We start from the raw sequence: 8,352 nt of genomic DNA on the forward strand, positions 1-8,352 counted from the left end.
GCTAGAAGTTATGCCACGCAAGTGTTTTGCTATTAATGCCATTGAACAGGCGCTTTGCATTCTTTCTAAAATTTGGTTTGCTCTAAATCCGTGGTCTATGCAAGTCACATTCTCTTGAGTGCATGGACGGACTTTAAAAAAGGCTACGTGTGCGATAACAATACCTCTGAATGGTATCTCGTCAACACACGCAGTAACCGCTGGAATTACAAAGCGGAAAAGGACCATAACCCGCATGCAGTAAAATTCCGCTCAAACTGGCATGCCTATCTGCCACACAGCCTCCAAACTCCGAAGCGGTGCGTGGTTCCTTGCTCGCAACATCATTGATTGTTTCAACTTAGGTATCTCGGAAGACCGGTTCGGTTAATCACGCCGCTCTCAATAGATGTCATCGCGATACCGCGCGTGGGACGGCCCACAATTTAGGCGCCCAAACGATAGCTCCCATTGCCACCACAACAGCACTTACGGATTTTATTTTATGGCGGGAGCATCAAGGCGTGAAGACACAATTTTTAAGCGACAATAAAATTCTACAACTTTGCGATGTGTGCAATTTGCTCAAAGTATTCGTGAATGAGATGTACTTTTTATTGAAGGAATACTTTGGCAGAGACATACCACAATCAGCAAAACGCTAGAGCCGTATTTTACCTTGGGCCAAAGGATACCACGAAAGATCACGTGACGCTTTGTTACTTGCATTTCAATAAAAACATTTCTCTCTGTCCTTGACTTTTTTGTATACCTTTTTTGATAGGATCTTGGCTTAACCGAACTAGAGGTTCATTATTCCCAAGTTTTACAGGTCATAACCACCACTACACTTAAAAGACAGAACGAATGGCAAATATATCCCTGCTACAAACAGCCATTCGAGGCGTGTTGTTCAATGAACATGGTCCTATTAGATGGTCCTTGGCGTCAGAACACGGAAGTTGGAAGTGTTTAATATAAAGGTTCACAAATACTGATCGCTGACTGCAGTGTGTACGCACGAAGTCCTATTAGTAGTGATACACTCGCATTCCCGATATAATACTTTACTTAATCAACAAAGCACCAACTCGAAATGGACACAAACCGGCCAATTGGAGGAAAACTGGTGTCGTGTCTGATACATACAGGCACCGTTAATCTTCCGCGATGTGGTGACTTAGCGGCTTTGGCATCACGCTGCTAACTACAGACTCGCGGATTCGAATGTCGATGGGGTCGGATAACAAAACCATCTGATTACCTTGCACTGGGTGCAAGTTAAAGAACGCTTATCTCCGACAACCATATTTTTCATAATGAACACAGCGCTAACAAAACCATGACGAAGTGAGAGGACCCAGGTCTGCGCTCGTCCTGTGTCCTTTCACTACATCGTCATTTTGTTCACGCTGTTACCATTATGAATGTATAACAAGTGGCCAAATTGTTAACATTTATAAACTATATTTTTCACGTGTGCCGACATATTATCTTGCTAAATCCAGGTGCAAAGTCCGCGCGCAATAAAGCAGTCGACTTTAACGGCGTGTGGAAGCATTTGTGCGAAGCCGGTTCTCTCCATATATCAAGCGTGCCTATTCCATAAGATCCTTTCTTCATTATTCTTAAGCCTATGAGCCTTGGCTCAAGCCCCGCATATGAAATCGGGGGCAGTCGACAGTGACCCTCTCGATGTGATAAAGTTCATCCTGCTTGGAATGGTTCAAGTCACATTGGCGGTGAACCGCTTTGCTCTTAAGCCTTGACTAATGTTGGAGTTATGGCGCATATTCTATGAAAGGTCCTGGACGAGCATATGCTCCAGGTTTTTAACGTGGAGCTTATTCGCGGAGAACTCGCTCAAAGGCAGCTGAGCACAACTGAGTCGAAAGCAACTCCCATGGAGGCTGCAAGCGAGCATCGAAAAATGCCGCCAGTCCTCGCCTCGTACTAACAAATCTGTAGCCCCTACGCTCATCCTAGGCTTTGCAGCACTGTATTGTGTCACGACGCGTCTTGAACAACCGCCGTGTCCATCAACTATCACAACACTGCATGATCTCTCTGCGTCCGTTCGTTCTTTTAGATTGTCCCTTAACAAAACGTGACCGCTTGGCTGGATGGGCTTCGCCCTGTCCGACAACTAGCGTTTTGGCTTGGCGACGCGAACCATATGGTTACAGTACGCAAACAATTGAGGATTTCTGGATTCAGGAATATCCACGTTTCCTTTAAACATTTACAGGAAAGTGAGGATCAGGCTCATAGAAAGCACAAATTAAACGTGGTTTAGAGGATATGCAAAAGTTTATAAGGGGGCTTTCCCGCAATGTACTTTTTAAACAAGGTGGCCGCGCTCCTGCTAGTAACCCAGTTAAAGTGGATTCCAGCGTTTTGAAAGCTCTGGCGATGGCAGGAATGAGGTCACTGATCTGCGTTCCAATAGTTCAATTACAATTCCATCCCGAGGGTTTCCATCTCGGCCATGTCAAAGAGCGTATTTGGAGATGCACACTTGCAGGTTTCCCATCTCGTCTTTAAGTAACGCTTACTTTCAATGACCTTCCCATGCTTCAACAAAGACATGCTTCGAATAAATTGCGAGAACAATTCCTGCTTACTGATGCGCCTGTACTACAAGTCCAGTCCTATAGCCAGGTGTCGACGTATTCATGCAGGACTAATATAACTGAAAATTTCTCACCTGTAAAGTAGAACGGCTTAACTACTCCCTGAATGGTGCTGAAACAATCGCGAACATGTAGTGAGTACACTGGCCTCTGGTTGCTGGTATGTCCTGAGGTATGGCGGACTGCTAAGTAATGAGACAATTTAGGAGGTTCTGAATGGTGGAAGTTGTCAAAAATGCCAAAACCTGTGAACATTGCTTCGTACTTCTAAGTGGGCCATGCAGACTTTGGTTTTTAAGCGTGTTGCGCTGGCATCGTGTGAGTACGACGACAAAATAAATGAAACAGCTATATTCTTGAGATAATTTAGATAAAGGCACTAGATAAAGGCAATACAGGAACTAGTATCGTCTAATATTGCCCTACTGGGAGCAATGTTGAGCAGTTCCACTCTACCTACATTGAAGACGAATAAAGCGTAGATACAAATAGACAGCAAGACCTGGCCAAGAAGCTACAAAATCAGTCTATACCTTCGAATATTAAGTACCCCAATTTCACCCTCTTTCAAAAAAAAAAAAACATTCGTTCAGAAAGAAGCCCATTTTCTTCCTCGCACATATTAAGTACATCCCCAAATGGTTATCTTCATGTGTTATTTTTTTCTGCTGATGACACGAGATTGTTTCCTTCTGATAAATCACCCACCTTACTGAAGACTGATATAAGCGTGGGTGCTTTTTGCATTCCAATATTATAAAGAGGAAAGAGGTACATAAATATACTACAAACATTCAAATTAGCTTTTTTTATGGATGGATGGATGCAACTTTCTTGTACGTCCGGCAAGGTTTAACGTGACCCGGGCTCAGGTCCTCCACGGGGGAACGTCAAGGCCCTGCCTCAATGCCGCCTCACGGGCTTGCTGGACTGCCCACATCTGGATTCCGAGGTCTGAGCTGCGCAGAGCGGCGGCCCACCTCGACGACAGTGTCTCCGGAGTAACTGCCATCCCTCCTCCACTGCACTCCCACAGCATGTGTTTGAGTGTTGCTGGTCCTTCCTGGCACAATTTGCACGTGTCGTCCTGATGCTTATCTGGGAAGATACGTTTCAGACGGATTGGATTAGGGAAGGTGTTCGTCTGGAGTTGTCGCCAGGTGACGGCCTGCCTCCTGTTCAGTTTGGAACTCGGCGGTGGGTATATCCTTCTGGCGTTCAAATATGCACTGGTTATGTCGTTGTGTCTGGCGAGCCTGTCCCGTTCTGTTCGAGAAGCGTTCGCTATATACCGTGCGAGAGGCGTTGCCCTTTTCGCCGCGGCGGGTCATGTCTCGTGCCGTCTGGTGCGCCGTCTCGTTTAGGTTCAGGAGCGCGTCGCCTTCCGTGGTGACGTGCGCGGGGAACCATATGATCCTCGAGCTCACGGTTTTGGATATGCCCGCTTTCGCCAGAATGGACAGCGCTTCCTTGGAAATTCGACCTTTGGCATAATTCTTTACTGCCGCTTCTGAGTCACTTAGTACGACTTCGCATTCCTGTTCTGCGAGAGCCAGCGCAATCGCTACTTCCTCCGCTATTTCCGAGTGTTTGGTGCATACATTGCATGTGGTTCTGATTTTTGACTCTGCGTCTATGACTACGGCGGTGTATTTTTGTCCATTCGCATATTCGGCTGCGTCGACAAAGCGCGCGTTTCTTTCCCTGCCGAATGAACGGGGCAGAGCCTCGGCTCTTGCCTTTCTTCTACCTCGGTTGTAATCGCGGTGCACGTTTCTTGGAATTCTTGCCACCGTAATGGTCTCTCTGATTTTTTGGGGGATTTGCATTTTCTGGCCGTGCTGGTTGTGGTACGTTATGCCGAGCGTGTTCATAATGTACCTTCCCGTCGTGGTGGTCGACAGGCATTCGAGCTGCGAGATGCGTTGTGCTTCGGCTATTTCTTCTAGGGTGTTGTATATGCCCAGCTGAGCCAGGAGCTCGGTGCTCGTCGATTCCGGGAAGCCCAGGGTTATCTTGTGCGTTTTCCTTATGAGCGTGTTGATCTTGTTCTTCTCCACGACGTACCAGTTGTGGTAGGCGGCTATATAGGCGATGTAGCTGACAACGAATGAGTGGATCAGTCGAATGACGTTTTCTTCCTTCATGCCCGCTTGTCTATTGGTTATTCTCTTTAAGAGTCTCCTGGCGCTCGTGACTTTGCCTTCGATCTTCCTCACGGTTTCGCCGTTAGCTCCGTTGGCATCAATGATCATTCAGAGGATTTTGATCTTGTTTACTTTGGGGATTGCGTTTCCTTCTTGGGTGTACAGGCCGATTTACTCGTACTCCCGGGGTCCTGTGTAGCTCTTTGGTGGCATGCCTCTGCGCGTGGGCCGGTAAAGGAGTAGTTCGGACTTGCTCGGGGAGCATTTGAGGCCCGTTCCTTGGAGATACTCTTCCACTTTGTGAATGGCCGTTTGTAGTGCGTGTTCAATTTGCCCGTCACTGCCCCGCTCTGCCCAAATCATTATATCATCTGCGTATATAGCGTGGTGGATTACTTCGATTTCCCGTAGTTTGCTGGGGAGACCCAGCATGACTAAGTTGAAAAAGAGCGGAGATATAACTGAGCCCTGGGGGGTACCTGCCCTTCCCTGGGTTCGTTCTTCGGACTCGAGGCCGCCAACCGTCAGGGTGGCTTTGCGATCGTTCAGAAAGTCCCTCACGTAGTTGTAGGCCCTTTCCCCCAGGTTCAGATTAGACACTTGTTTAAGGATCGACTCGTGAGCGACGTTGTCGAATGCTTTCTCCAGGTCTAGTCCTAGGATGGCTCTGGTGTTTCTTGTCTTGTCGTCAAGGATCTGGTTCTTTAGTTGTAACATGACGTCCTGCGTGGACAGGCGGGATCGGAAGCCTATCATGGTGTGGGGGTAGGCTTCCGTCTCTTCTAGATGGCTGTTGATATGGTTCAGGAAGGCGTGTTCCAAGACCTTAGCCACGCACGACGTGAGAGAGATTGGGAGTACGTTCTCCAAACTCAACGGTTTTCCGTGCTTGGGTATGAGGATAGCCTTGGACCTCTTCCACTGCTCCGAGATGCGACTTTCTCTCGAGCACTCGTTCATATAGGCCGTGAGTTTCCTGATGGATTTGTCGCCCAGGTTTTTGAGCGTTTTGTTGTTAACCCTGTCCGGTCCTGGGGCTGACTCCCTGTTGAGTCCTTGGAGTGCCGTTCTGATTTCCGCCTCACTGAAGTCTTCCTCTAACTTGGGACTAGGACTGCCAGTGTACCGGCCGGGCTCGACCGTCGGTCGTTGCGGGAGGTACTCGTCGCAGAGTTTCATGATGATTTGCTTCTCGCTCACCGCCCCTTTTTCTTTGTGCTGAAGTCTCTGCATGTCGGCTCTTTGCTTGGATTTGCATTGGGTTTCGCCCAGCAGGTGCCTCAGCAGTCGCCACGTACTTCCGTTATGGAGTTGGCCATCCGCGGCATTGCAGACTTCGTCCCACTGTTGCTTGCTCAAGGTTTTGCAGTGCTCTTCAATTTGTTTGTTGTTTAAGTCGGCTATCTTTTTTCTCAGCTTTCGATTGAACCCCTGGCCTTGCCATCGGGTTTGTATGTATTTCTTGGCTTCCCAGAGGTGGGCGAGGCGACTGTCCATCTTCTCCGTCAGGAACTCGGGAGTGATGGTTTGCGTGGGCTCCCCGACATCCCTGGTCAGGTCCGCGATCCATCTGTCAATGTCACCGATTGGCTCTTCGTCTTGCCTGATATCCCGGGGCTTGCGGAACTTGTCCCAGTCTGTCCATTTGAAGATTTTGACTGGGAGGGTGGTTGCCGCTCGGGGGATTGTGATCTCGATGATCATGTGGTCGCTACCTAGGTCTTCTAGGTTGTGTCTCCAGGTAAACCTCTCGATGTTTTTGATCATTGTTAAGTCCGATGGGGTATCTCTTGCAACCGAATTGCCCATCCGCGTTGGGGCGCTGGAATCCGTGATGAGCGAGTATTCCAAGTCTTGCGAGTCCTGCCATAGCTGTTCGCCCTTGGTTGTGGTGTGGCCGTATCCCCAGGCATGGCACGGCGCGTTGAATTCCCCACCCACTATTAGCGAGTTCAGGCCGGCGAGCTCGGCTGCCTTTTTGAGCAGGGAGAGAAAACGCTGCCGTCTTTTGGATGGGCTACTGTATATGTTCAGAATAAAGATGCTATTCTTTTGCGTTCTGTTAGGAATAATTTCTATCATTATATGCTGGGCCTGCGGGCCTTTAATCTCATGTTCTATGGGTACTAGACCCTTTCTGATTAGCTTTTTTAATGACCACAAAGCTATTCCGTGGGAGGAGGCAGTGTCTACCAGCATGAAAGAACACCGGGCGAAGGCTCAAGCAGCGATGGGCGCCTCATCCACTAATGTCGGAAGGGTCAGCACACAAACCTGGTATAAAGCGGGGAGGAGAAATACTGGTTAATTCGGCGTTAAATTCGGCAATTCATTTCCTCTTATGTTTCCACACATGACTAAAATGCGTAGGAATTTTGATGATCATTCTACTTCAGAAATAAATGGTGGATCGTTTGATAGAAAGAAATTAAAACGCTTTCTCTCCTGTCAGAGTACAAATGCCCTCGTTCCTACGTGTTGCTTTCTCTTGCACTGCTACCTCCAATATTCCGCACATTTACAAAATTATGCGCGTATGCGCATTTAGTAGTACGAACACTTCTGTACGAGTAAGCAGAAATCTCCACTACAAGATCTTTCACTTCAGTCCTGCCTGTTTCTCTGACTAAAGGACTGTGGATTGGCCGGTGAACGGCACGAAATAAGGGGCAACTGAAGATGTGCGCTTGCTTTTAGTAGTGTTGGAGATATTAGGCGGTTGAAGCAGAAGGTGAAATCCTGCTGCGAATTTGCGAGCAAGACGTCACCAAGCTGTGAGGCACCGTTGCGCAAACCTGCGAGCTCTGCCGAATTCATTGTCGAGTTAACAAATTTGCCTCCTTTTACGAGTTTACGAATATTGAGTAAGCTTACGGAAAAGTTACGTTCTGTTCGCAAAATTATTTGATCGCTCTGCGAGCTTTTCTTTGGAAGTCTTCTGATGGTGAGAGGACGTAAGCCACTGGGTCCTTGATGATGATGATATGTGGTGCATGATGGCGCAAAGGCCAAGTACGGCCAAAGAGCGCCAAGCACTGGGTCCTTGAGTAGAGCAAATTTGCACATATAAGTTCCTTAGGCAGGCGAAATCGGCAGCAGCAATTGTGCCGAAAAGGCAACCTTGATCTGAAAGCGAGCTGTCGCTTGTCATTCTGTGTCGTTGCAAGGTCCATGAAGCTTGCGCGCAGCGCGTATAGGTAAATCATCGGCATTGAAGCGTGTCTGTGTTCCTCAAAAGGCGTGTCTTCAGAGGAAGCTTTAGGGAAAAACAAAAACTTTCTACAACTAACCCCCTCTCCCTTTCTCCTCACCTCTTTCTGGCTTTGTGCACAGAACTTTACGAATATTTCAGTTCCCAGGTTGGCAGGTATGCGGTGCGGCTTATTCGTTCAGCGAGGAAGATTTTAGCATAGTTGTCAGTGCCCTATTGCGTAACTACGTGCCCTAACGAAATGAATCTTACCTTGCGCCAGCACGAAAGTCACGAGAAGTGAAGTAGCTCCTGCATGCCTAGTCACGAGAAGAACCGCCATGTTGCGATGACATCTGCAGCGCCCTAAAATACCCTGCAAACGATTTCGTTGGCTGCGCCA

This window comes from Dermacentor andersoni, chromosome 9 (assembly GCF_023375885.2).
Source record: "Dermacentor andersoni chromosome 9, qqDerAnde1_hic_scaffold, whole genome shotgun sequence".
NCBI lineage: Eukaryota > Metazoa > Arthropoda > Arachnida > Ixodida > Ixodidae > Dermacentor > Dermacentor andersoni.